This window comes from Clytia hemisphaerica, unplaced genomic scaffold (assembly GCF_902728285.1).
Source record: "Clytia hemisphaerica strain Z4C2 unplaced genomic scaffold, Clytia hemisphaerica genome assembly, whole genome shotgun sequence".
Taxonomy (NCBI): Eukaryota; Metazoa; Cnidaria; class Hydrozoa; order Leptothecata; family Clytiidae; genus Clytia; species Clytia hemisphaerica.
This window is the reverse complement of record NW_027104098.1, coordinates 7,467-34,910: the sequence shown is the minus strand read 5'-3', so window position 1 is coordinate 34,910 and position 27,444 is coordinate 7,467. Positions and strand designations below refer to the sequence as shown.

At 37.6% G+C, this 27,444-nt stretch overlaps 2 long non-coding RNA genes across 2 annotated transcripts; one reads left to right on the top strand and one right to left on the bottom strand.

The window, feature by feature from the left end:
• Positions 1–260: 260 nt before the first annotated feature.
• Positions 261–17,046, top strand: LOC136812890 (uncharacterized). The gene is made up of 4 exons (XR_010847407.1): positions 261–441; positions 13,942–14,118; positions 14,521–14,621; positions 14,950–17,046. It is a non-coding gene; the product is annotated as an uncharacterized lncRNA (long non-coding RNA).
• Positions 17,047–21,450: 4,404 nt separating this feature from the next.
• Positions 21,451–23,504, bottom strand: LOC136812889 (uncharacterized). Its single transcript, XR_010847406.1, has 2 exons — positions 22,864–23,504; positions 21,451–22,057 (listed from the first exon to the last, which is right to left on the bottom strand). It is a non-coding gene; the product is annotated as an uncharacterized lncRNA (long non-coding RNA).
• Between the last annotated feature and the right edge of the window lie 3,940 nt (positions 23,505–27,444).

The following is a 27,444-nucleotide window of genomic DNA, read 5'->3' as shown; positions in this document are numbered from 1 at the left end:
GGTTTTTCCATGTTGCTGAAAGAAGGACGCGCCAAAACGTTTACGAACCAAAGTCCGCACTGATGAATACCGGGGATCAAAAAGACTATTTGAAGCATACTTTTTGACGTTTAAAACACAAGAAAATACAAAAATATCTAAATTTCTTGTAAAATGAAATAATTCTAAGTGTATTACATACACAGTTTATGGTTAAATACTGTAAATATAATATCCACATCATTGGAAGTACTTTTGTAAACCCCCGGAAAAAAAATTAGATTATTTTCGAATGTTATGATTTATGATTGCCGGCAAAATTTCTTTTTGTAATTTTGAAACTGGAAGCTGTGGAGTGGAAGGCGTGTGATGAGGAAGACAGCAAACCAAAGCAAAGCCAAAATGCAGTGCAAATGGAAACTTTATTCTAAAGATATGAAATATGAATCAAAAGATGCTAAGGTGAGCTCCTTTTTATATATTTCTAATTATCAACCACACTTCAATCATACTTTTGGTGTCCAGTCTGGACACAAAAAAGTATGATTGAAGTGTGATACATAATATGGCTACACCACAGCTTTTCAAAGCTATGGGCAGTTCCAGTTATAGTCTGTTAACCCCCAGTGGACGATGTGGATTTTCCACAACAATTTACTTTTGAATAACTTCAGGGTATTAGCCTCCCAGGGGAGGCACTTAGGCAAAATTGGGTATGTGTGGCTGCTGGTGACAGGATCCCATTTTTAGGCCCCATAGCCATCAGATGGCTGACCAATTAAATCAGAAAAATTTCAAAACAAATGAACTACGCAGCTCTGCCATCTGCTAGTAGTAGTAACTCTACCATTTTTGTTTTGATTTAATGTTGTATTTTAATGACCAACCAGCCAGGTCAATCATTCGAGAGCTATGCATGTTAGCCTCCACTGATGCAAGTTGCCCAATCTCACGTTATATGACAGTTTCCCAAAAATTTAGATTTTTGACTATTTTGGACAATCTTCAGGGTGGAAATCAGAAAATCTTTTAATTTTTCATCTACTTTTATTAATTTTTGCCACTTTTCAGGGTGAAAATTTTCAGTTTTCGTTCTGACAGAGTCCCAATTTTGCAGAAAATTCATATCTGACAGGGTCCACTTTTCAAACTCCAATGGCACATTCCTGTCGGCTGTCTAGATCAGTGCCCCACCCCCTAGGTGAAAGCCTCCTTTTCAAAAGTTTTCCAGTTTTTTTTCTATTATAATGTGTAATGTATATACAGGAATTCTTCTTGATAATCAACCAAGTAGGGGGTCAAGCAGCTAGTACGAGACATGTCATCTAAATGCCTTTTCGTAAGAAGCTGATAACATCATCACACATATTGTGAGTGGTCCTAAATCCGACGTGGTCTTTCAAAGATACAAACTAAAATGAAAACAAAATTTTTTGCTGTGACACAATGTAGATACCAACAAAGTGTCAACTAAACTGAGAGATTATATACAGTTATTACTTTTACAACTCACACTTTTTAATTACATTATTGACATCTTACATTTGGCTAAAGCTTCAGATGCATCCGGCTGGACTTAGAATTTTTTTCAAGTTGAATAGTGACCAAAGAGGTTCTCAAACCGGGAACATATAGGTTTCGAAACCATTGCCCTATCCACTAGGCCAAGCCAGCTGTCGAAAAATTGTTATTTGGGGTTACTTTTACGAAGGTCTTAGTACTATATATAGATAAGTCTGACTGACGAGTTAGGCTAACTGTTATGATAGCCAGTACTCCGAAGAAGCCACCACCAAGCCATTTTTCATGCCCTTTTAGCGTCCTGTTATCGGACGCTGCCCCTCCTGAAATCACTCAAATTTTGGTAAAAACAACCTTTTTAGTGGAGAAACACGAGAAAAAGTGCCCTTTTTTACCACCAACGGACGCTGCCCTACCTTTCTAAAATATGGCCTGACCACACGTGTGCACTGCTGGGTGGGTGCACCGCCGGCCGGGTGAGGGGTTAGGGATATGCACCAGGGTGACGAAGCTCCGCGCGGTATATTTGCATCTGAAGCATTAGCCAAATCTGACATCTTGACATCATTCTAGCCATCTTGTTAGATGTTTTGAATTTGTCTTGAGAGTTCTTGCAATCGTTTATTGTTCAACTTGGAGAGGGAGTGTTTGTAAACATAGAATTTTTTTCGTACCCGTTATTTGGGGGGTTGGAATTAAGCAAGGCTGTCGAATTTAGGACCACTCACGGTATACACTTAGTACTACCCTTGAAAGTAGGTTTTCGACCGTTACAGTGACAGATAAAAAGAATATAATCAGATAAAATAATATTGTCACGAGTACATCCTTTACTAAATGTAAATAGCATATTTATTCTATACTTAACTTCTATCAATAAAAGTTATCCGATCATAACGCCGTAGCTAACAACAACGATAGCTGCCTTCTATTCTCCAAATATACAACCAATGAAATAACTCTGTAAATTCACCAATCAAAATCTAGAATGAACTCTGAAAGCAAACGTTTAACGAACGATTCGACCAACCGTGAGAAAAAAGATAATCCCTGGAATTCGAACATTCCTCTCGGTAAAGACAAACCACCAACTACGTAAGCACGAGATTTTCGATACAAACCTGACAAAAACATTACCTAATGTTGCAAAGAATCCACCAATCAAACGAAGAGAACAAACTTTTAGATAAACGTTTACAGAACGATCCACTCAACCGAAAGAAAAGATAATCCGTAAAACCCAAATAAGGAGTGTTATAAATACCACAAGAAAAAGGTTTGGGCAAGTCCTAGCAAATGGAAAAACCCTAACCGCAAATTGCGTTACACGAAATTCTTAAAAACAATACGTACTAGCGAGACAAGGCAACGTCGGAGCAACGTTCTTCATCAAACAAAAGAAAACGTGGGAAAAACAAGAAGAAGGAGTGGCGCTCCACCACCTCAAAAACAGTATAAATACAGGAGTCGAAATCAAGGAAGTCAGTCAAGGGGAGCGAGCGAATAGAGAAGAAATAAATCAAAAGAAGATAGGCCATCAGCCTAAGAAACAAATAGCGAGGCCATCAGCCCGCACTAAACGTTCTCTTTTATTGTAATTACGAATTTGAATTTAAAGAAAGAAGAAAAGAATCTAAGGGAAATTAATTAATAGCGAACCCCTTAAATATATCGTGTCAAATCATTATTTGGAATCATTTGAAAATAAGACTTACGGAATATACTGTAGTAACAACAAAAAAGGTGATTGTTACATTTGGCGCCCGATACGTGATCGTACCCACCCGCAGAGAAAAAGTTCCTGATTAAAGAAGAAAGATTGATTAAAGGATATTTTGCTGACTAAAGGAGATTTTATTGATTACAGAGGATTTTATTGATTAAACCGAAGATTTTATGGATTACAGAGGATTTTATTGATTAAAGAAGATTTTATTGATTACAGAAGATTTTATTGATTACAGAAGATTTTATTGATTACAGAAGATTTTATTAATTACAGAAGAGTGCTGATTAAAGAAGATTTTGCTGACTGAAGAAGATTTTATTGATTACAGAAGATCTTATGGATTAAAGAAGAATTTTGCTGATAGCAAAAGAATTTGCAAAAAAAAATATTATTACTTTTACTATCCATATAAAGGATTGATCAAGAAAGTATCAACCGTTTGTATAAATGCGCCCTTTGTCACAACTAAATAACTACAAGTCACCCATTTCCCCCAGATCGTCGAAGACTCAAAAGACTCAAAACCTTAAAAAGGTAATCGATCGTATCTGGTGGCGTACACTGTTAAAGCGGAGGACGGAAACCATCGTTTTTATTAAGGCCATCGCTAGTAAACAGGAAATCTGTCGGAAAAAGATCAAGAACATCCAAGCGATTGCAGCCAACCCCGACAAGCCTTTTAAATACGTAAACAAAAGAACAGGTCGTTGGGAGGTCAAGGTAGCTGACAAGAGCGTCACTTCACTACTACAGAGATACCTAAACCAATTCCAAGCAGAACACAAAAACCTACTAGCACTTAATCGTCAGTACAACAAGCAGGTTCAAATAACCGACCAACTTTTGATGACAATACACCTCCAAATACTTTCAACGCCAGACAACTAAGCTATACTTGAAACTAAAGAAAAAGGTTATAAAAAATCAAATAAGCCGCATAAAAGACAAAAAGAGAGCTAACGTTATACTCTCATAACTGTAACTTGAGCCATAAAAGTTAGCTAAATTGTAATAACGTCATAGTTAACCGCAACTATTCAATTTCCATATTAGCAATCACTGGACAAAAGAAGGAGAGAAGGAAGCAGATTCTAAATTGCTGTATCGGATGTTATCTGCCCTATCTCTACTTTTTTCACAAACCGCTGTGGTTATCTGTCTTGTAAGAAACAACTATCCCCCAGAGGTCGTATTTCTTTACCATTTACTCGGAACTTACGCAAGGTTTAATTACCTTCGAATTCGCACCCAACTTGGTACACCAGTATAAACTTTTTTCTTTCAATGCCAGACAAGTGCACCTGCAATTCAAAGACGAGAAGCAGTAAAAAGAAACCTTGTTTATTTCATCCGGAAGAACCGGATACAACAGAAAACTTATTCCTACAACACCTACGGACTATAAAGCCTAGAGAATCCTCTACGGAAACACATCAAGAAGAGATGGAAGATCTTAATGCAACCCTGAAAGGTCTACATGATTTGACGGTTGCATTGGCGAATAATACTCAACATCAAGATACGAGATTCGACAGATTCATCCAACAAATGACACAGGACGGACAAAACAATGGCGGTAATGCGGGACGACCTGCCAGAAACCGCGCGTCTTTGAAGCCTCCAAAACCTTTCAAAGGAACTGATGAGCCACATGTTGCCGACTTCTTCAGCCAATTCGACCGATACGTCCAATTCCATAACTTGACGGACAATGAAAAGCTATTGGCTTTTCCATCGTGTTTGGATGGGCCAGCATTACAATATTACGAAGGTTTGGGAGATGCTGTGAAGAGGAACTTCAACAACCTACAGCAGAGTTTCATGGACAAGTTCGAACCAGCCAGAATGAGGGTGTTTAGAAGGGCCAAGCTAAATGCGAGAAAAATGGGCCAACATGAGAGCTTAGAGGAATTCACCTTGGCCGTGTGCAACGAAGCAAGGCGTTTAGCATTGAACGACGCCGAGACCATGCAAATATTCATCCAAGGCCTTTCAAACCAGTTGAAAGAGCACGTACTGCTGGCAAACCCAACTAACCTACAGGAGGCAAGAAATGCAGCGGAAAGCAAGGCATTTGCAATAAAAACAATCCAAGACTCAACAAGCATGGAGCTCAACACAATGTTACCAAAACTCAGAGAACTAATACAGGACAATGATACAGAAGTCAATCAAGATAGAGACGACCGAAGATTCGACGAACTGTCCAAGAAGATAAACATGCTGCAGAAGCAACAACGCCATGACAAAACAAGAGGTAGTATGTCTTGCTACAGATGTAAGAGGGATGGACACAAAGCCAGAGATTGCTTCGCAAAGACTGATAAATTTGGCGAAGTCCTACGAGACGCGAACAACCGTCAAAACAATTATAACAATAATAACCCCAAAGCTGACGGTCCATGGCGCAGATTTCCTCAACGACCACATTACCAAACAACCCCGAGACGGAACAGTTTCGCAGCTAACAAAATGGGTCAAATGAATATACAGAAACCCACCCAGCCTCCCTACGATCCATTCAGGTCTAGGGAGAGACGCATCAGATTTGATGGTGGAAGGGAGGAAGTAAATATGATATCCAGAACAAAGTCCTTCCAAGACGTTCGGAATAAGGGGTCAAACAGTACCAATTGGAGAGAGAATAGCCCGGAAAACGAATTTTATCAAGTATCCAAGCCTTCTCCGTTAATGTTTCTTTCTGGTAAAGTATTAGGGAAAGATTGCAAAATGCTGGTAGACACAGGTGCTTCGATATCCTGCATAAGCAAGGAATTCTGGAAAGAAATTGGGCCACGTGGATACCCTGTTAATATCACGCCTTATCAATCGGTGGCAAATTTCTCTGGTGGTGGAACGCAAGTATATGGCGAGACGGTGCTCACCCTCCAGCTCGGAAAATATGAGATCGACCAGGAGCTGGTTATAATACCCTGTACGCACAATGTCCTTTTGGGACGCGACTTCATGAAAATGACTAAAGCTGTCATAAATCTGGCATCAGACGACATGACGATCTTCGATCATTACACACTGCCAATGGTATGTACCATGGATGTGGGCAGTCCAAGGAAGCTGGAATGGTCCTCAAGAAGTGAAAAGTCACCTTTGTTATCCCAGCAGCAAAATGATGAAATTAAAGTCAAACTCAAGTCAACAGCTACTCTTCCACCGAAAAGACAAGCTACAGTTTTAACTGTGCTTTCACACGAAGTACCGCTGGGGACTACCCTACACTTGGAAAGACATCCAACAGGCAAGCACGAAGTAATTGCACCTACTGTAACAGAATACCAGGGAAGGGAGATGGTTTGCACCGTTTACAATCCTACAGAACAGAAACTTAGGATCCCCTGTGAGACAGTTATAGGTTATCTGGACATTGTAACTGATATGACCAATATGATATCAGGTACACCCGAAGTAAATAACATCGATAACAGCACGTTGGAACCACTAGAATTTGACCTTGAACAGTCGGATCTGACGGAGAAACAAGAACACGACATGCAAAAGCTACTCGCAAAACACAGAAGAGTGTTCGCAGCAAATGATAGAGAATTAGGAAGAACTTCAATAGTCCAGCACCACATCGAGTTGGATAAGAGGACACCAATTAAACAGAGGCCATATCCCACCTCCCATGAAAACAAACAAAAGATCCAGAGCCACATCGATGATATGTTAGACAGAAACATCATAGAACCCTCTTCGAGCCCATGGGCCTCACCTGTGGTTCTCATTTCCAAGAAAGGGAAGAATGACAGGTTTTGTATCGACTATAGAAAATTAAACGCCGTAACACATAAAGACTCGTACCCAATCCCACGAATCCAGGATACACTGGATGCACTCCACGGCGCGCAGTTTTTCACAACACTCGACTTGAGGTCCGGTTATTGGCAGATCGAGCTGGACGAAGAGTCAAAGGAACTAACAGCTTTTACGACGTACGCTGGATTATTCCACTTTAATGTACTCCCTTTTGGGCTTACGGCAGCCCCTTCAAGCTTCCAACGTCTCATGGAGTGTATACTCAGAGGACTCACCTATGACATATGCCTGATCTACATTGACGACATTATCGTCTTTTCCAGAAGTTTCAACAAACACTTAAAAGATCTCACGGAAGTATTTTGCAGATTGTTAGCGGCAAACGTCAAGCTGAGACCAGAGAAGTGCTCATTCGCACGCCAATCCGTTAATTTCTTGGGCCATATCGTTTCAAAGGAAGGAGTTAGCCCGGACAAGGAAAAGACAAAGTTGATAGAATCTTTTCCAGCACCAATAACTGCGAAGCAAATTAAACAATTTCTGGGGCTCGCAGGTTATTATAGAAAATTCGTCGAAAATTTTTCCAAAATTGCAACTCCAATGACAAACCTTTTAAGGAAGGACGTGCCTTTCGTTTGGGACGATTCCTGCCAGGACTCATTCAATGAGCTGAAAAGACGTCTCCAGAGCCCACCAATACTGGCATATCCAGATTTCGATAAGCCATTTGATCTCTACGTGGACGCAAGCGGCGCTGCATTAGGGATGATCTTGGGTCAAAGGCAGGACAATAAAGAGCGTGTCATAGCTTATGGTGGCAGAACGCTTAACAAATCAGAGAAAAACTACAGCACGACGGAAAAAGAAGCATTGGCTTGTTTGGAAGCAATCAGAATATACCAGCCGTACGTGCACGGTAGAAAGTTCACCATACATACAGACCACAACGCGTTAAGATGGCTAATGAGTCTCAAGAATGCTGGGGGTAGACTCGGAAGATGGAGCCTCAAGATACAACAACACGACTTCGATATTGTCCACAGGCCGGGTAGAGTTCACAGTAACGCGGACGTTCTATCCAGACACCCGTTGCTCGTTAACACGGTTGCACAAATGAATAACCAAACCAGCATAGGAGAGCTACAAGCGGACGATGATGACCTGAAACTATTACTTCACGTTTTGTTATTCCAGGAGCCACACGAACAGGATCCCAATCCAGATTCTACCATAACTAGAGCCGACGCCTACATCATTGAAGACGATGGTCTATTATACCACATTTACGTACCAGAATCCGGTCGTACATCAAGTACATTTCTTCAATTGGCAGTACCAAAATCTCTACGTGAAGAAATACTCACAGCAGGACACGATATGGGAGGCCACTTTGGCGTATCAAAAACGTTTGACAGAATCCATAACAAATACTACTGGCCTGGGTTGCTCAAAGATTGTAAAGAATGGGTGAAAGCATGTCACAAATGTAATACCCACAAACCGCTCACAGGCTCAAAGAAGGCACCGATGCAAAGACTACAAGAGGTAGGCCCATTCGTTAGGGTCGCGGTAGACATCGTCGGACCACTGCCACTTACCAAAAGGGGTAACAAATACATTCTAGTTGCCATAGATCACTTTACCAGATGGGTAGAGGGTTATGCATTACCAAATATGGAGACAGCAACGCTGGCACGAGTTCTAGTAGATGAATTCATATGCAGACATGGGGCACCGGATATGCTTCTCTCCGATAGAGGGAGCAACTTCATCTCAGCGTTAATGAAAGAAGTCTGTAGACTCATCAACACGAAAAAGCTTAATACATCATCATATCACCCGGCAACAAATGGAAAATGTGAACGAGTCAATGGCGTTATCGTTAAACGGATCTCTATGTTCGTAAGTGACAACCAAAAGGACTGGGATGTCCACTTACCTGGCGCCTTATTTGCAATAAGGACGACACCATCGGCTTCTACAAACGAAACTCCATTTTTCCTGGTTTATGGAAGAAAACCAAGGCTTCCGGGAGATGTCGCACTACTGCCTCAAAAGAAGCTTGCAGTTACCTTCGAACAGTCTAAAGAAGAGCTGGTCAAAACGCTCAAAGTAGCCCACGAACTAGCTGCCGCTCATGCAGAAAAACAAGCCTCCAAGATGGAACAGTTCTATAACAGAAAAACTGCTCCACCCAAATTCGAAGTCGGTGACAAGGTCCTCATTTCAAAATTGAGCAAAACTGTTGGCCTAAGCCCAAAACTCGGACCAAAATTCGTTGGTCCCTACATTCTGAAAGAAAAACTGTCCGATGTATTATTCAAACTAACTGAAACCAATGGCAAACCTGTCAAATCGCCGATTCATGTGAACAGAATGAAAAAATACGTTGAGCGACAGGAAAGTGTTGATTCCTACGAGTCCTCTTCGGATAATAACGACGCTATGGACGACCTGCCACGGCCACCCAAAGCACCAGAGCCGCAAATCAGATTTGTCGAGGATAAAGAGCCGACACCTATCGTGGACATGACTGGTCCAGAAATCATTATAAACCACCGCAAGAGGAAAGGCAAAATGGAGTACTTGGTAAAATGGCGTAATAAACCTATGACACAAAACACTTGGGTTCCTAAGAATAAACTTGATAGCAGCTTTGTACAATCATACACTGACAAGACGCGGTATTCCGTGAATAATATAAACCTTACCACGCCTAGGAGACATATACAAAACGTCAGAGGTACCGCAATCATTTTGCTGATGCTTCTCAACTGGGTCACAAAGAGCGAGGCAATGCAATTAGGACCAATTTATGACTGCACAAGAGTCAAGCCCACTGGTATCTACAGATTCCCGGACATACGGAATTGCACAGTTCCGCCGGACGACGAGACTCGAGGAATACAAACATTCAAGGCAGAAGTCCTGCACGAATCTCCAAAGTACACCCCCGTCACTTTATTCCACTGTTCCAAATTTGAAGCCACTTTGACTTGTAAAGAAGGATTCCTAGGAGGGAAAAGGAAGTACCGAAAAACGAAAATACTTGCGACGACAGCAGCAGAATGTCGTAAAATCTGGTTCCAAAAAGCATATGGAAACCAACGCTTAAGACCACTTTATGGAAAAGGAATATGGGAATTGGACGCAGCCGACAAATATAGATGCAAATGGATGAGCACCAAAACAATTTCTTTCACGCACTATAGGATAACGGAGTATAAAGGTTACATAATTGGAGGAAAAGAAAACCTTCACCAAGCAGTCTCAAAATCACAATGTCCCTACAAGAAAAAGTTTTGCAGACCAAAGGAAGACATGCCGTCAGTACTCATATGGCAGCTGCCAACAAATCTTGACGCGAATGTATATCATTCTAAAGGAATCCACACTATAAAGATGATGGGTGATATGGTCTTAGTTAGAGAGCTTAAAATCGGAGGGACAATTATTATGAAAAAACAAGGGTCGTATGTTTTGGACAATGGCTATGTCATTCAGACTAAAACGCCATCACAAACTACCGTCGATACTATACTACAATACACTAAATCTATGAGAAAATATATTCCAAACGATGAACATTGGTCGCTAGTCGAAGCCCATCTAGCGGCACTTTACCAAACGGAAAGGCTGAACCTCATAGATACCTGGAATTCCATATGTGTCGAGAATCAAAGAATACAGAAGATCGAAAGGTGGATTCTATCTACCTTCCCAGACAGCAGTACCAATTGGTTTTATAAGAAAGGATACCATTTCGAGGCAAGTGGCGATGGAATAATTATCAGTAAATGTTTCGAAATCAAATCCTATTCAATAGCATGGGACAGGCGTCACAACAACACGTGTTACACGCACTTTCCCATATACATTCCATACGCAAAGAAGGTGTATTTTCTCAACCTACCAAGCAGATCACTTCTACACACGAGCAACAGGATTGACTGCAGAGAAAGACCCAGTGGGACCTATATTGTAGATGCCCTGAACAATGCATACTCAGTAGGACCAACAGGAAAAATAGTTCCAGCCAAACTGTCCTATCTTGTACATAAGAAACCGTTCAACACGAATGAATTAATTTCTGGATTCAACTCAGAACTGTACGAACCCAGACCGCCAAGAATGGATCAATACTCAATTTTGCAGCTGATTACTTCAACTGGGCAAACCATAAGTGACATGCATGACACCGTATCCGCAGATCCGGGATCAAACTTCATAGAAAGTATCGGTAAAGCTCTCGGTCACACGTTGATGGGTATCGGAAATAGCGGAAGTATGATCATAAAGAGCTTGGGTTCTGCCCTTCACGAGTCACTAGAAGGAGTGAACGACGTGGACAAAGGCTTAATAAATTCATTGGCAAATGCAAGTGCTGTTATTCTTCCAGCCGCTGGACAAGCTCTGGAGGGAGCAGGTCATGGATTTGCAAGTGCAATGGGAGGAATATCCGGAATAGTTAGAACAATCGTAATATTGTTCATAATAATAGCGGTCGGATACATGCTGTTCAACAAAAACCCTGGAATGTTTAAAAAGATATTCAAAAAAAAAGAAGATGTGGTTACAGACATTATAGAGATGAAAAACTTTCCCAGGGAGACAAAATGTCCGGTCCATAGACAACGTGAAATGGACGTAAACACAACGTATCCAAACCTACGGGGGGACAAGCTGGTCGCACCCCCATACGTCGAGCTAAACTAAAAGTCAAGAGAAACAAAATAAAGACAACTAGAAGTAAACCACATAAACGATATAAGCTCTATAACACTTGAAACACCAACTAACAAACGTATCATATTATATCGTACATAAGCGTGCAAAACTAATAATACTTAAAAAAAGATTAAAAAGTTCAAAACTTCCATTAATCTCCTATGGCCCAAAGTTCTCACGCCGGGAGATTCGGAAATGATGACCCCCGTCCAGAACTCAACAGAAAATTATAACAGAACAAACATAGGACGTACAATGGATGCTGCACTAAAACCGCCCAAACTTATAAATAGCCCGATGCTCAAAAAGACAGAAAATCTAAATCTCACTATCCCGAAACAAAATGGCAACTAACGAAGAAAGCAGAAATAATGAAGCCGCTTGGAACATCCCAGTAGAAAATGGATTGTTTCCAAGGGGTCTGGAGATTGAAGTAAACACAGCCGTTCTGGACGCGAACATCGAAATTCCGACAGGTGTTAGGCAGCAGATGTACCATGCCTACACGGTAGCCAACCTACAGGCACAGGTGGATCTGCTAACCACACTAACAACACGGCTGATGGAAGAAAAGTACGGCGGGGACGTGAAAAGATATGCCTCGGAGCTGGAGATTATTGGCTTCGAAAGAGCATCGGCGATCGTCTCCAGCTCGAAATATAACGGCACTCACTTGATGACCGACCAATTAAAGTTACCGTCAAGAATGCACAGAGACGCATCCAGATACGACGAAGAACGTAACCCCACACATAGAAAAATGATTCTCAACGAATTGAGTAATACCCGTCGTCGTAAACCTAAACACGTAGATAAAAATGATCAGGTAGTTCCAAATATATAGAAACATTGAAACATACGCAAAGACTATTTACCACTGGATATATATGACTTTACATTTATGTATCATCTACAATATAATCTGACTCACTATTTTTCCGCAATATTTACTCATATTTTAAAATAATTTTCCATATTTTTAGTCTTTGGCGAGGTCGCCAAATGTAAGGGGGGAGGTATGTCACGAGTACATCCTTTACTAAATGTAAATAGCATATTTATTCTATACTTAACTTCTATCAATAAAAGTTATCCGATCATAACGCCGTAGCTAACAACAACGATAGCTGCCTTCTATTCTCCAAATATACAACCAATGAAATAACTCTGTAAATTCACCAATCAAAATCTAGAATGAACTCTGAAAGCAAACGTTTAACGAACGATTCGACCAACCGTGAGAAAAAAGATAATCCCTGGAATTCGAACATTCCTCTCGGTAAAGACAAACCACCAACTACGTAAGCACGAGATTTTCGATACAAACCTGACAAAAACATTACCTAATGTTGCAAAGAATCCACCAATCAAACGAAGAGAACAAACTTTTAGATAAACCTTTACAGAACGATCCACTCAACCGAAAGAAAAGATAATCCGTAAAACCCAAATAAGGAGTGTTATAAATACCACAAGAAAAAGGTTTGGGCAAGTCCTAGCAAATGGAAAAACCCTAACCGCAAATTGCGTTACACGAAATTCTTAAAAACAATACGTACTAGCGAGACAAGGCAACGTCGGAGCAACGTTCTTCATCAAACAAAAGAAAACGTGGGAAAAACAAGAAGAAGGAGTGGCGCTCCACCACCTCAAAAACAGTATAAATACAGGAGTCGAAATCAAGGAAGTCAGTCAAGGGGAGCGAGCGAATAGAGAAGAAATAAATCAAAAGAAGATAGGCCATCAGCCTAAGAAACAAATAGCGAGGCCATCAGCCCGCACTAAACGTTCTCTTTTATTGTAATTACGAATTTGAATTTAAAGAAAGAAGAAAAGAATCTAAGGGAAATTAATTAATAGCGAACCCCTTAAATATATCGTGTCAAATCATTATTTGGAATCATTTGAAAATAAGACTTACGGAATATACTGTAGTAACAACAAAAAAGGTGATTGTTACAATATCTGGTCCCTTTAGAACCTTTGAATTTTTTCATCTTTCAATAGGACATTACAACATTTTAGGAAATATTTTAGATAATAAATTTCTCTGACAACCCGCAAACCGATTTTAAGATTTTTGTAAGGAAATCAAATTCACATAACACACCACCTGGTAGCAACTGGTATGATGTCTTGTACTAACTGCTTGATCCCCCTGGACCAAAGCTGATCACTTTTGTTTTAACTAGTTGTCTTTCTATTTTCAGGAGATAAAGTAAAAGTTGGTTGGTTGGAATGCAAGCTGTCAGATCATTTTATTTTGGAAAATTCTTATTCTGACTTCCCTGTTAGAATTAATGAAGATTTTGTCATAACATGGTTGAAGTAAAAAATGATGTTAAATTAAACTCAACGTGGAATATCAAATGATAACATAGCTGAAGGTAGGCCTTTTTTAGTCTAAAAACAAAATAATGTTGACGTTTTTGTTTTTGCTATGGAACTGAAAAAGATGACATGATTAAATACACATTTTTTAATAAGCAACTCCAATTTTCTGGTCAGGCCTAGGGTTACTTAGCATTCTGGTCCATTTTCTGAAAAATTGCTTTGAATACCCCTAATATTATACCATATTTATGTGTATTGGGTCAAAGGGCTATAGTTTGCCATGGTTAGATCATCTAAAACAGCTGTCACTTTTCGAGATTGACAAATTTGAGGCCTCAAGCCTTAGCAGCCTGATTGCTTATAAAAAATGTGTAGAACAGGGAAATTACTTTTTAAACTCTGAGGTGGCAACCTTTACATTGTGTCAAATTTTCATAAAGCTTTCATGTTTATAGGATACATTGAATGTGTGTCGACATTGAGCCATTGAAGTTTTGGGGATTTCATTGAAAATAGATTCATTTTATCCATTGAACAAGGAACAAAATACAACACGGTAAGTATTTTTTGTAATATAATCCAGTAATACAAGACTATTGATGATACTATTCCATTGTGCATCAAAAGAAGCTAAAATTTTGTTACAGTACACAAAGTCTTGACCTAAGTTCAAAATATTTTTGAAAATAGGTTGTTGTAACCTTTTTTAGAACTCTTTAGAAATAGAAACAATCTGAATAATTTGTCTTACTAAAGGGTCTTTCTACTATAGTCTACTGAAAGCTGTAAATAACTTATCAACAATTTTACAAACCTCTTTTAGTTATACACTGTTTTGTATGCCTGGATTTCAATACTGATTCAATTTCTATTTGTTTTATTAGGGTCATGACGTAAGGACAGTTACTGGCTGATTTTGAAATGCACTTGAAAAAACGATGCTGCTAAACAAAAATGTATGTTGCTGCCATGCAATCAAGATATTTATATGCTTCATGTGGTAGTTCGTTTCAACTTCGAAAATAATAACTTGGTAATATTTTCATTGCAATAATTGGTTGCTGAATGATAGAAGGTATTCTTGTACTCTTTAATGCTTAATTGTAAGAGTCAATCTGTACCATCTTCAACGGATTGACAATACTGTACCATCACGTGTTGTATAGCACAATAACCTCAGTCTAATAAGTGAACAACTAAACTGAGGACTGGAGTGAGATTGTGGGTCATATTTTTGGAAAATATCACCGTAATATAATTTTATAAGACCCCCTCCCATTTTATGAATTTTCTCTGAAAAGGGCTTAAAAACCTTCATTTTCGACTACTCTAGGTCCCAAGTATATTATAAATTATGATAAAATATGGTAAAATCTAATAAAAGCAGGGGTCTGAATAACAAGGTGGAGTTTAAAAAATTTTCGGTCTGGTTCAGATTTATGCTTCTTTTACTGTGTAGATTTTTCGTTGGATAATGTGTTTGAGGTTTGAAAATATTCTTCAAAAGCATTCAAAAATATCCCAGAATATGTTAAATTGAGAAAATGGAGAGACTTTCGGTTTACCCCTGAAATTAATTTTGTCAAAATGTCCGAGTCCACAATTTTTTTTAAAAAATTACAAAGTAGGTGGGACGTTTATTCAGACTAGGGCATTTTGGGAAAATCATCTTAATATCAGTTTTTAATAATGACTTGTACTTTATGGTTTTTCTACCCTCCCCTATAATTGAGCACAAAAGAGTTTATTTGGCATAGCTTTCATTATTCATAGTGTCATCTTTTAGAGTGATTTGCATAATTTTTTTAATTTATTATACAGTATTTTTATATTTTTCTTATTTTTTACTTCATTACTTTTTATATTTATAATACTGGCTAATACCCTCAGGCGCCCAAATCTTCCCTAAAACCCCACCGCCCATAATTTTGTTCCACCATCCGCCCATTCAAGAAACTTTTTGACTTTTTTCTAGGAATTTTGACTTACCACTCGGATTCGAGAGTCTTGTTTTAATTATCAAAAAAATATTAGAAATAGTTTTGAAACACCCGGTTGAACCTTTTTGACGACGATGTGAGTAATCAATTCCAGTTTCCCAAACATTGAAAGTTTGCTCTCTCTCTCTCTCAAACTCGCAATCAGGGATCACACAATTTTTTATACTTATGTATAAGGGTATTTTAAATAGTGCAATTTACACATTATGCTAGTTTTTTTTTGTGATTTAGGAGATTAAATTATTTGAAACTTTGTTAACTGAGGCTCAGCATATGCTTTATAGGCAATGTTTAATTTTTCCAAGAGATCAGTCTGGATATGCTTGTTAGCAGTATGCTTATAAAAATGTCTATAATTTAGTAGAATTGATCCCCATTTAGAGAGTATTCCCAAAGTATTTAACGAGGATTTCGCACTTACGGGAATGGAAATTTCAATGTATCCTTTAATGTCTTTTGAAGCCCTATGGCCAATCTATTCCTTGATAGGGACTAAGATTCTAAAAAATTATAATTTAGATTAGTTATTATATTATTGAAAAGGAAATTAGATTATAGAAATTACACGCATTTTTTATAAGAACCAGTAAATTCTTGCTCAGGCTGGGCTGTTCTTAATTTTTGCAATTTTTCAGGCTTCTTCTCATGATGTTCTTAGCCGCTTAGTTTCTTTACTTAAGAATCAGTTAAAATCTGTTGAAATAAGTGTTTTAATAATTTCTGAAAGCTGAGGCTCAGATTGTTCTTAATTGTTTTTAGGTGTTGGCCAAATTTCAGCCTCGTGTTCTAATAAAATTGTTCTTATACAAAACGTGTAATTTGTCATTCAGAATTATTTTATTTAGACTGCTTAATTTTTTTAGCAAAAAGTCATCACTACCGTACTATTTTGTTTCATATTTTCTGTATTCTATGCTTTGTAAATATATGAATTGTTCGTTTTAATGTCACAGAAAAAAATTATCCGCACATAAACACAAATTATTTAAAAGATCTCTCATTTACTTTTGAAGACTTGTTAATGAAAGATTTCGAAAAAAGCAAAAATCATCTTCCAAAGTATTTGGAAAGTTTCGCAATATGAAATTTCAACATATTAGGGAGTTAGGAATTTAATTTTTAAAGCCTGTTTGAAAGTTTGAGAATGTGGTCTTTCAACTTTTTTGGAAAGTTGGGAAGACGATCTGGTCGAAAGATGTTGAAAGGTAAGGTGCACAACTTCCCAATCCTTGTTGAAAGACCAACTTTAAAACCTGTCGAAAGATGTCAGAATATGAAATTTCAACATATTAGGAAGTTGGGAATTTCATTTTCCCAGGCTGTTTGAAAGTTTGAGAAGGTCGTCTTTCAACTTTTTTGGAAAGATGGAAAGATGATCTGGTCGAAAGATGTTGAAAGGTAAGGTGCACATCTTTCCAATTTTTGTTGAAAGACCAACTTTCAACTCTGTCGAAAGATGTGGAAATGTGACCTTCCTACATCTTTCCGACGATTTGAAAGACATTATTTCGCCCAGTGTACGTCGAGGGGTAAATCACTAAAAATTAGGTGTACGAGATTTTGATTTCTTTTTGATTTTTGATTTCTTTTTGATTTCTTTTTGATTTTTGATTTTTTTTTGATTTCTTTTTGATTTTTGATTTCTTTTTGATTTCCTTTTGATTTCTGATTTCTTTTTGATTTCTTTTTGATTTCTGATTTCTTTTTGATTTCTTTTTGATTTTTGATTTTTTTTTTGATTTCTTTTTGATTTTTCAAAAACGTGTACGTGATTTTTGGTAGATTCGCTGGAGTTAGGTATTCGGTATTCGGGATTCGGGATTCGCATTCGGGATTCGAAAAAGCTCAATAAAAACTTAACGATAAAAGATATTAACTTGAAATAAAAAACGGATGCAAGCACACATACTAAGGAATAAATCCCAATATAAAAAATTCAGAATATGAGCTCAGTTGTCACGTGACTATGGGAAATTCCCCTATTCGGGATTCAAATCATGTCAGGGACCTTTCTTCAAAAACTCGCCAGTCATCAGTAAATGGTTGAATTGACTTCAAATAAAAAACGGATGCAAGTTCACATGTCAAGGAAGATATTCCAAAAAAATAAATTCAGAATATGAGCTTAGTTGTCATGTGACTACGGGAAATTCCCCTATTCGGGATTCAAATTATTTCAGGGACCTTTTTCAAAAGCTTACCAGTCATCAGGAAATAGTTGGATTGACTTCAAATAAAAAACGGATGCAAGTTCACATGTCAAGGAAGATATTCCAAAGAAAACAATTCAGAATATGAGTTTAGTTGTCACGTGACTATGGGAAATTCCCCTTTTTGGGAGTTACTTCAGTTTATGGACCTTTTTTGAAAAGCTCATAAAAACTCAAGGAAGAAAGGTATCGACTTCAAATAACAAAAGGATGCAAGTTCACATATCTGGAAAAATATTCCAAAAAAAATTATTCAGAATATGAGCTTAGTTGTCACGTGACTATGGGAAATTCCCCTTTTCAAGAGTTCAATTATTTTAGGGACCTTTCTTAAAAATGATTTGATTGACTTCAAATAGTAAACGGATGCAAGTTCGCATGCTAAGGAACAAATTCCAAAAAAAATAATTCAGAATATGAGCTTAGCTGTCACGTGACTATGGGAAATTCCCCTTTTTGGGAGTTACTTCAGTTTATGGACCTTTTTTGAAAAGCTCATAAAAACTCAAGGAAGAAAGGTATCAACTTCAAATAACAAACGGATGCAAGTTCACATATCTGGGAAAATATTCCAAAAAAAATTATTCAGAATATGAGCTTAGTTGTCACGTGACTATGGGAAATTCTCCTTTTTGGGAGTTATTTCAGTTTAGGGACCTTTTTTGAAAAGCTCATAAAAACTCAAGGAAGAAAGGTATCGACTTCAAATAACAAACGGATGCAAAGTCACATATCTGGAAAAGTATTCCAAAAAAATAATTCAGAATATGAGCTTAGTTGTCAAGTGACTATGGGAAATTCCCCTATTCGGGATTCAAATCTTGTCAGGGACCTTTCTTCAAAAGCTCGTCAGTCGTCAGTAAATGGTTGAATTGACTTCAAATAAAAAACGGATGCAAGTTCACATGTCAAGGAAGATATTCCAAAAAAATAAATTCAGAATATGAGCTTAGTTGTCATGCGACTACGGGAAATTCCCCTATTCGGGATTCAAATTATTTCAGGGACCTTTTTCAAAAGCTTACCAGTCATCAGGATATGGTTGGATTGACTTCAAATAAAAAACGGATGCAAGTTCACATGTCAAGGAAAATATTCCACAGAAAACAATTCAGAATATGAGTTTAGTTGTCACGTGACTATGGGAAATTCCCCTATTTGGGAGTTATTTCAATTTAGAGACTATTTTTATAAAGCTTACCAGTCCTCAGGAAACGGTTGGATTGACTTCAAATAACAAACGGATGCAAATTCACATGTCAAGAAAAACATTCCAACAAAGAAAATTCCGAATATGAGCTTAGTTGTCACGTGACTATGGGAAATTCCCCTTTTTGGGAGTTATTTCAGTTTAGGGACCTTTTTTTAAAAGCTCATAAAAACTCAAGTAAGAAAGGTATCGACTTCAAATAACAAACGGATGCAAGTTCACATATCTGGAAAAATATTCCAAAAATAATTTTTCAGAATATTAGTTTAGTTGTCACGTGACTATGGGAAATTCCCCTTTTCAAGAGTTCAATTATTTTAGGGACCTTTCTTAAAAATGATTTGATTGACTTCAAATAACAAACGGATGCAAGTTCGCATGTTAAGGAACAAATTCCAAAAGAAATAATTCAGAATATGAGCTTAGCTGTCACGTGACTATGGGAAATTCCCCTTTTTGGGAGTTATTTCAGTTGATGGACCTTTTTTTAAAAGCTCATAAAAACTCAAGGAAGAAAGGTATCGACTTCAAATAACAAACGGATGCAAGTTCACATATCTGGGAAAATATTCCAAAAAAAATTATTCAGAATATGAGCTTAGTTGTCACGTGACTATGGGAAATTCTCCTTTTTGGGAGTTATTTCAGTTTAGGGACCTTTTTTAAAAAGCTTACCAGTCATCAGAAAATGGTTGGATTGACTTCAAATAAAAAACGGATGCAAGTTCACATGTCAAGGAAAGTATTCCAAAATTTATTATTCAAAGCATGAGCTTAGTTGTCACGTGACTATGGGAAGTTCCCCTTTTTGGGAGTTATTTCAATTTAGAGACCTTTTTTAAAAGATTACCATGGATTGATCATGGATTGACTTCATTAGCGTTTTCTTATTTTTTTCTTTGAAGGACATTCATGTTTCTTTTATTAGAACACCTAAATTTTGATTGAGGCTGAATGTTCTTATTTTTTCAACTATTTTCAGCCTTAGATGCTCTTGTTAATGTTCCTATATATGGGTCCAAATAACAAAAGAAATGCATTGTCTCGAGTGAACCGTAATAAACCCAACAGGTAATGAACGTTGTTATAACGTCCAAACAATGTTGTCTCAACATCAGAACGTCAAATCTTTCAAAAATTTCCCATAGATCATTTTACCCCCTTTTGTGTCTCATACATCATCATCTATTTCATCCACTATTATTCTGTCTCATTTTTCTCTACGCCCAAGCTACCTTTTTAACGCCCCTTCCTTCTCTTCATATACACGCATAGACCCTCCACTAAATTAACCAACTAATCACTTACCATAAGTAAACAAGGCGCCCAAGGGCGTGAAGGCCCAGCTTAAAAAATCTGTAATAGAGACAAAATACAAGGATACTTGCTACAGTAGATTGATTAAAACGAATTGATTTATTAATCTTAAAACGAATTTTTCAGTTATTCGAAGTAAATTCTTATCCCTTGGAGCTTCGAATAACCGGGAGTCTACTGTTTTTTTTTTCACATTGTAGGGATCGATGATCAAACAACTGGACGAGCAAGAGTTCCTGAATATGTAAATATCAATATCAGTTTTTAACATGTAATATATCTAGACATTGTCACTTTTTAATGGTACTAAAAAAAATCTCCCTTCACTATTTCACCCCACCCCCCCCCCCACCTTTTTTTGAAGGAAAAATTGTACCCTTCGTTTGCAAAATTGATTGTCACTTTGTAAAGATAGTAAAAAATCTCCCGTCACAATTTCACAAGTTGTCTGATATGGAGAGTTCTACCATGACCACAGACAAAGAAAGTTTTGAAGTTTTGCTTGAAATAGAAGAGTTGACTGCTAAATGACGATAAATTGAGCGGAGATCATATTGCCTTGTCCCGTTAAAGTTGCCGATTGAACTATGGGATGCTTCGATTGATATCATGTTTTGAAAAGGGGAATGTAAAAAAATGATAAATACGTCAGTTTCAAATATAATGTATATTTATTTTAATACAATGTATAGCAATGTGCCCTCCCGGTTATTACCATAATGGCTTTATGGCAACTCCTGAACTTGGGCACAGGATGTACGGTTGCATTTATTTTAATAGCCTATTGTTTTTTAATAAGTTAAAAAAGCTGAGCAAGTAAGTGGTAAACAATGAAATGTAAAAAAAAAATCATAAATTCCGGGTTAGCCTCGGGAATCTGAGTTACCCAAATGAAACACAAGTTAATTGAATCAAGTGAGCCGAGTACTATCAAGTTAGTCGAGTAATATCAAGTTAGCTGAGTAGTGTCAAGTTAGCTGAGTAATATCAAGTGAGCCGAGTAATATCAAGTGAGCCGAGTAATATCAAGTGAGCCGAGTAATATCAAGTGAGCCGAGTAGTATCAATTGAGCCGTGTAAAAACAAATAAACTGAGTAAAACAAAGTATTCCAAGTGTATTCTGGTGAGCCAAGTGAATCGAGGGGAATCCTTTAAATCTGAGTTAACTGTGTAAATCCAAGTTAGCTTTGTATAACCAAGCTATCTAATGTAAATCCAGATTGACCAGAGTAGCTATACACTGAATGATGAACCCTGAAAAATAAAAACAAAAACGAAATTACGCAAACAGTCACGTTCAACTGGAGTATACTACCATGTTCATAAATCGTAAAGCTCAAGTGCAGCGTAAGCTTGTTCCAAGTTTTGGAAGACTTTCATAATTATGTCCACCCGTTAGGAAGACACTTGCTTTTTGTTGAAAATTGAGGCGTGCAAGCATTTGTAGGTCACAATTTTTTCGCACAACATAAAGAACCCGAGATGAAATCTGATCATGATGTTTTACAAATACAAGTGAAAATCTCATTTCCAGGGCACCTTAAAGGGATAACCAGATAAAAAATAAAATTCAGCCCAAAGATTCCTTCCATAGTCCTTAGCAAAACCTCCAAATTTTACAGGCTAATTGTTTTTCAAAGTCGAAATATTTAGGTTTTTAATTTTTAATTTCTGCTGGAAAACAATAGAATTTCAACGTGAGGTATGTGTGAGGTACGAAAAACTGAGATTTCTAATTGTCATATCTTGAATCTGGAATGTTATTTCTCAAAAATATTTGGAGGGCTTACTAAGGACCGTGGAAAGAATCTTTTAGCCAATTTTCATATTTTATCTGGTTATCCCTTTAAAGTTTCAAACAAAAAGGACAAAAAATTACGAATCAAAAAAGAAATCCTTCTCTAGACTATAACCAACAATGGGCTTCTCTTTACCACACTTCCCCCAACCTCACAAAGATTTTGCAGTAAATGGTAATACACAACTTGATTTTCACTTAGGTCATTAGGTTCTTAAGCCTTTCAATGATAAATCCTGAAGAAAATCAAATTCAAACTCACCTTAAGATTTGGGTATCAATCAATCAGTGGGAACCAATCAGTCTGGATATGATGTACGATAACAGTCTTGATGTATATGGATGATGGTCCAAAACTGTTCAAAAAGAAAAACAAATATGATTCTTATTAACAAAAAGTACAATCATTAGGCATGGCCTGGAGTAATACCTTTAAGGGAACATTTTTTGGCAAAAACTTAATTTGGCAAACAACTAAAGTCAGCAAAAATTTTTATCTTTGTGAGAACGAATTTTGGTGAATGAATATATTTTAAATTTTGACAAGAACTTATTTTGGCGGATGGCCAGGCAAATCTTCCCTTTCTATTGAAATTCGATTGTCGAACGCAATCGAATCTCAATCCAACGACCGAATTCTAGGTAATATTTGATTCGTTTGATTGAGATTTTTGTTTGAGTCATTGAATCGAATGCAATCGAACCCATTCGAATCTCAATCGAACAAGGCTGATGGAATTTAATGATATGTTTATCGTAATGACGATCTTCAGAATTCGATGCGGCCAAGTTTTCATTATTCATTATTCATTATTTTAGGGAGATAATTCTCAATAAGTTGCGAGCAAAAAAATTATCTCCATAATTATAAAAATCAAAGAAGCGCACTTTTGGTAGATGAGATGGTAGAGCCGTACGGGTTCGTTTTTAAACGGATATTTGCCGGACCGTTTGTTTTGATCTTTCAAAATCTTGATGAAGCGCCAAAATAACAAAATAATGGCAACTTGGCGCGGCAGTTTTTTTGACATGCGGGCGGCTTACGGTAAACATAAAATTGAATTCCATCGGCCTAATATTCGATTGAGATTCGATTGCGTTCAACAATCTAATTTTAATCGTTCGCTTGCGTTCGATCTGGCTCAATCATCGGTTCTGTTCGATTGAGATCGTCTGGTTTCGAGTATCAACCGACCGACCCTATTATTGGCAGACGGAAGTAATAGATAGAATAGCTGTTTTCAAAATCAAAGCATACGCCAGACAACCCGATAGTGACCTGCGCTGCATTTTTTGTAAGTGAAATTGCCTGATTCTTACCCCTCCTACCTAGCCCTTAATTTGAGAATGTCTTGTTGCAAAAGGCCAATCAATTTTAATCGTTCGATTGCGTTCGATCTGGTTCGATTGGCTCGATCATCGGTTCCGTTTGATTGAGATCCGTCTGGTTTTGGGTATCGACCGACCGACCGACGTAATCGATAGAATAGCTGTTTTCAAAATAAAAGCAGACGCCAAACGACCTAATAGTGACCTGCGCTGCACTTTTTGTATAAGTGGAATTGCCTGATTCTTACCCTACCTAGCCCTTTAATTTGAGAATTAACCTTGCAGATTTTTGTATTTCCCAGAGTGTCTTGTTGCAAAAGGCCAATATTCTTATGATACTACTGGAGCACACAATAGAGATTTACCTTTATGAATGGCAGCAGCAGTCAGTGACAGCAAAATCTTGATTTATCCTCTTTACTTCTCAGTCTTTGAGAGAAAAAGAGCTCACGTTGAACACTCCACGTTGAGTTGAAGATAGGGTAGACTATACGAAATACAGACAATAACAAGATACGGTCTTCAGCCATATATCAACATATGGTTTGCTCGGCTTTGCTAGAGGATAGATAATTGTATGTTAGCCGACAGACAACATTGACTATGACGATCCCTGTCGATCCCTTTACATTATAGCGCTGAGTTTAGCCTGGAAAATATATGTACTCTCGCGGAACACCGCCTAATTGCTTTGCGTAACTAACAAACGTACGGGCACTGTGCAGATGAAAGGCCCACTACGCTGCGCTGCTGGGCCAAAAATAATTCATAATAAATTCTTGGTGGTGAGTTAAATTCTTAATAAGGATGATTTCACAACTTATTGGTAATAACAACTTATTGTTAATAATTACTGAAAATTAAGCAACTGTGAACCGGAAAAACTCCCTCCGAACCTGAAAAAACTCCCTGTCAATCAAACATAACAACTGCCAATCAAAACTACAATCGGAGAGTTGAATAAATAGAAGATGGGCAACTGCCAATCAAATTACAGCGAACAAATAAGAATAGCGAAAGCAAAAACATTACGTCTTCCTAAAAGTGGGGGGCGTACGGGCCTTCGTAATACCGATATACCGATCACTTTTTTTCTCATTACGATATACCGATAAATTTTTCGTTCAAATACCGATACCGGTCAATTTCCCAATTTTTCAGGTACTTATCTCCCGGAGGGGGGAATTAGGCAAATATGGGTGCTGGGTACGTGTGGACGATAAAGGTTGGGTTTGTCACCATCCAAGTCTCTATGACGATTACCAAACAGTAGCGTGGTGGGTAGATCAAGGATCAGGATGGGAGGTAAAAGTAGAATGTTGGCTTAAGGCGCCTTGTATGCTTATTCTGGCGCCCATTTTTTGGTTGCATTCGTATACCAAAATTGAAGTTAAAATTCAGGTCATTTTAGAAACATTTAGGAAATACGCGAGCGAAGCGAGGAAGAAAAAATTGCGACATTGCTCATCGAGATGGATTGAGACACCCCTGTGTCACAGACCCAGTAGTGGACCCCCCACCCCGGTGGAAAAATAGGCCAAAAAATCGTCCCCGGTGGAAAAATATCCTACAATTTGACCAAAAGTTTAGCAGGATGCTAAAAATTGAATAAGAGAACGGAAAACCATCAAGGAACCTCGAACTTTCATCGAAAATGGGAGCTTATCGAGTGATAGAATGTCGAATAGTAGAAAGTAACGAATAAGAGATACAAATTTATACTCTTAATAATCTCTAGATCAAAAAATTGAAGGAAGCTAGTGCGTTCGAATGAAACAAGAAAAAAATTGTGAGTTTTTGTTTTGAATATTGTTTTCACCAAATTGGTCGTGGGGCGCAGTTAGATCTCCCTTCAAAAATCGTCTTATAGCTTTATTGCGAGCTAAGGGAGCAAAAAAAAAATCATGATTTATTTCTGGTCTTTGGGCGCAATTTAAAGCGCATTTTAGGGTAATTTTAAGAGTTGGGCGTTCAAAACTCCACTTGGGGAGGCGTGACCCCCTGCCAAAACGCCAAAATAGATCGTTTAGAGAGCGTCAACTGTATTCACGGCAGGAAATGTGTCAAGCAGACCCTTGGCTGAGACTCTTGCCTTATGAAAATTGCAGCCATGATTCTTAAAATGGCGTCTCCGAGTGTTCCTTAATTTGTACTAATTTACGTGTGAGTGCTTTAGAACATATCGTTCATATATTCACATGGAAAAGGAGGCTTTGGCCGTATGGACAATTTTAAAGGTCATCCGCAACCATATAGCATAAACCCTAAAAAAGCGATGAGAATTTGAACTTATCAAGAAGAATTCGAAGAGGCTAATGCGAGCGAAGCGAGCAAATAATTTGAGATATTTTTTTTAAAATATAGTGTATTCACCAAAATTGGTGAAGGAGCGCAATGGCTCATGATCTTCGATACCAAGGAGGTGGTCGATACCGATAGTTGACCAAAAATACCGAATACCGAGATAAAAAAGGTCTCTTACCGATACCGAGATGGTCTTAAAATACCGATTACCGATCAATTTTTTCCTCTAATACCGATTTTACCGATCTAAAAAAAGGCCCAATACCGACGTACCGATATCCGTACGCCCCCTAAAACATTACGTCTTCCTAAAACATCAAACAATAGAATTACAAGGACCACAGAACGACCCTTGTAAACGTGCCTGAATTCTGGCATGAAAATATATCATCCTTTTTGAAAATTGCTGTAGAAGAAGAAGGACATCACTTTGAAAAAATGTTAGATGGTACGAATATATCTTTATCTTATTTAGACTATCCCAATTAAGGACCTTTACATCAACAAATAGAGTAATCAAAATAATTCACGAAACCATTTAATTAGAGCTACTTTTAAAATAACTACTGAGCTTGAGGATGTAGTATCTTAGATAATATTGATACTACATGGCCCGCTGATCTACGAGAAGTTATTGAATTAAAGGGTCGAAAACTTTATCTGAGTAGATCTGAGTCAACTGATGACCTCCTAAAAGCTCTTCAATCTAACAAAACGCGCAGATGATCCTTAAATCATGACATACACAACAAACATTATCTGATATAAAAAGATTATCTTAAAAAATCTCAATAATCCCAGAAGATAATGGGTTGTAAACCATAAAACTATATTATCTTAATCTTTTTATATCAGATAATGTTTGTTGTTGTATGTCAAATCAGAAATAAAAAACTATTTCATTCACATCTCGATTTTTTGACTTCTTTGACCTTCAGAAATCTGACTTCGTTATTTACATTATCTCCCTGTTACAGCTTAAGGTCTCTATTTCTTTATAAATCTTATCGGCAGTACTTGACCTAATATATTTTTTTTGTTTTTGTTTTTTCTTTTCTTTTTTCATCGAAATAACTCCCAAAAAGGGGAATTTCCCATAGTCACGTGACAACTAAGCTCATATTCTGAATTATTCTTTTTGGAATTTATTCCTTAGCATGTGAACTTGCATCCGTTTGTTATTTGAAGTCATACCTTCTTACTTGAGTTT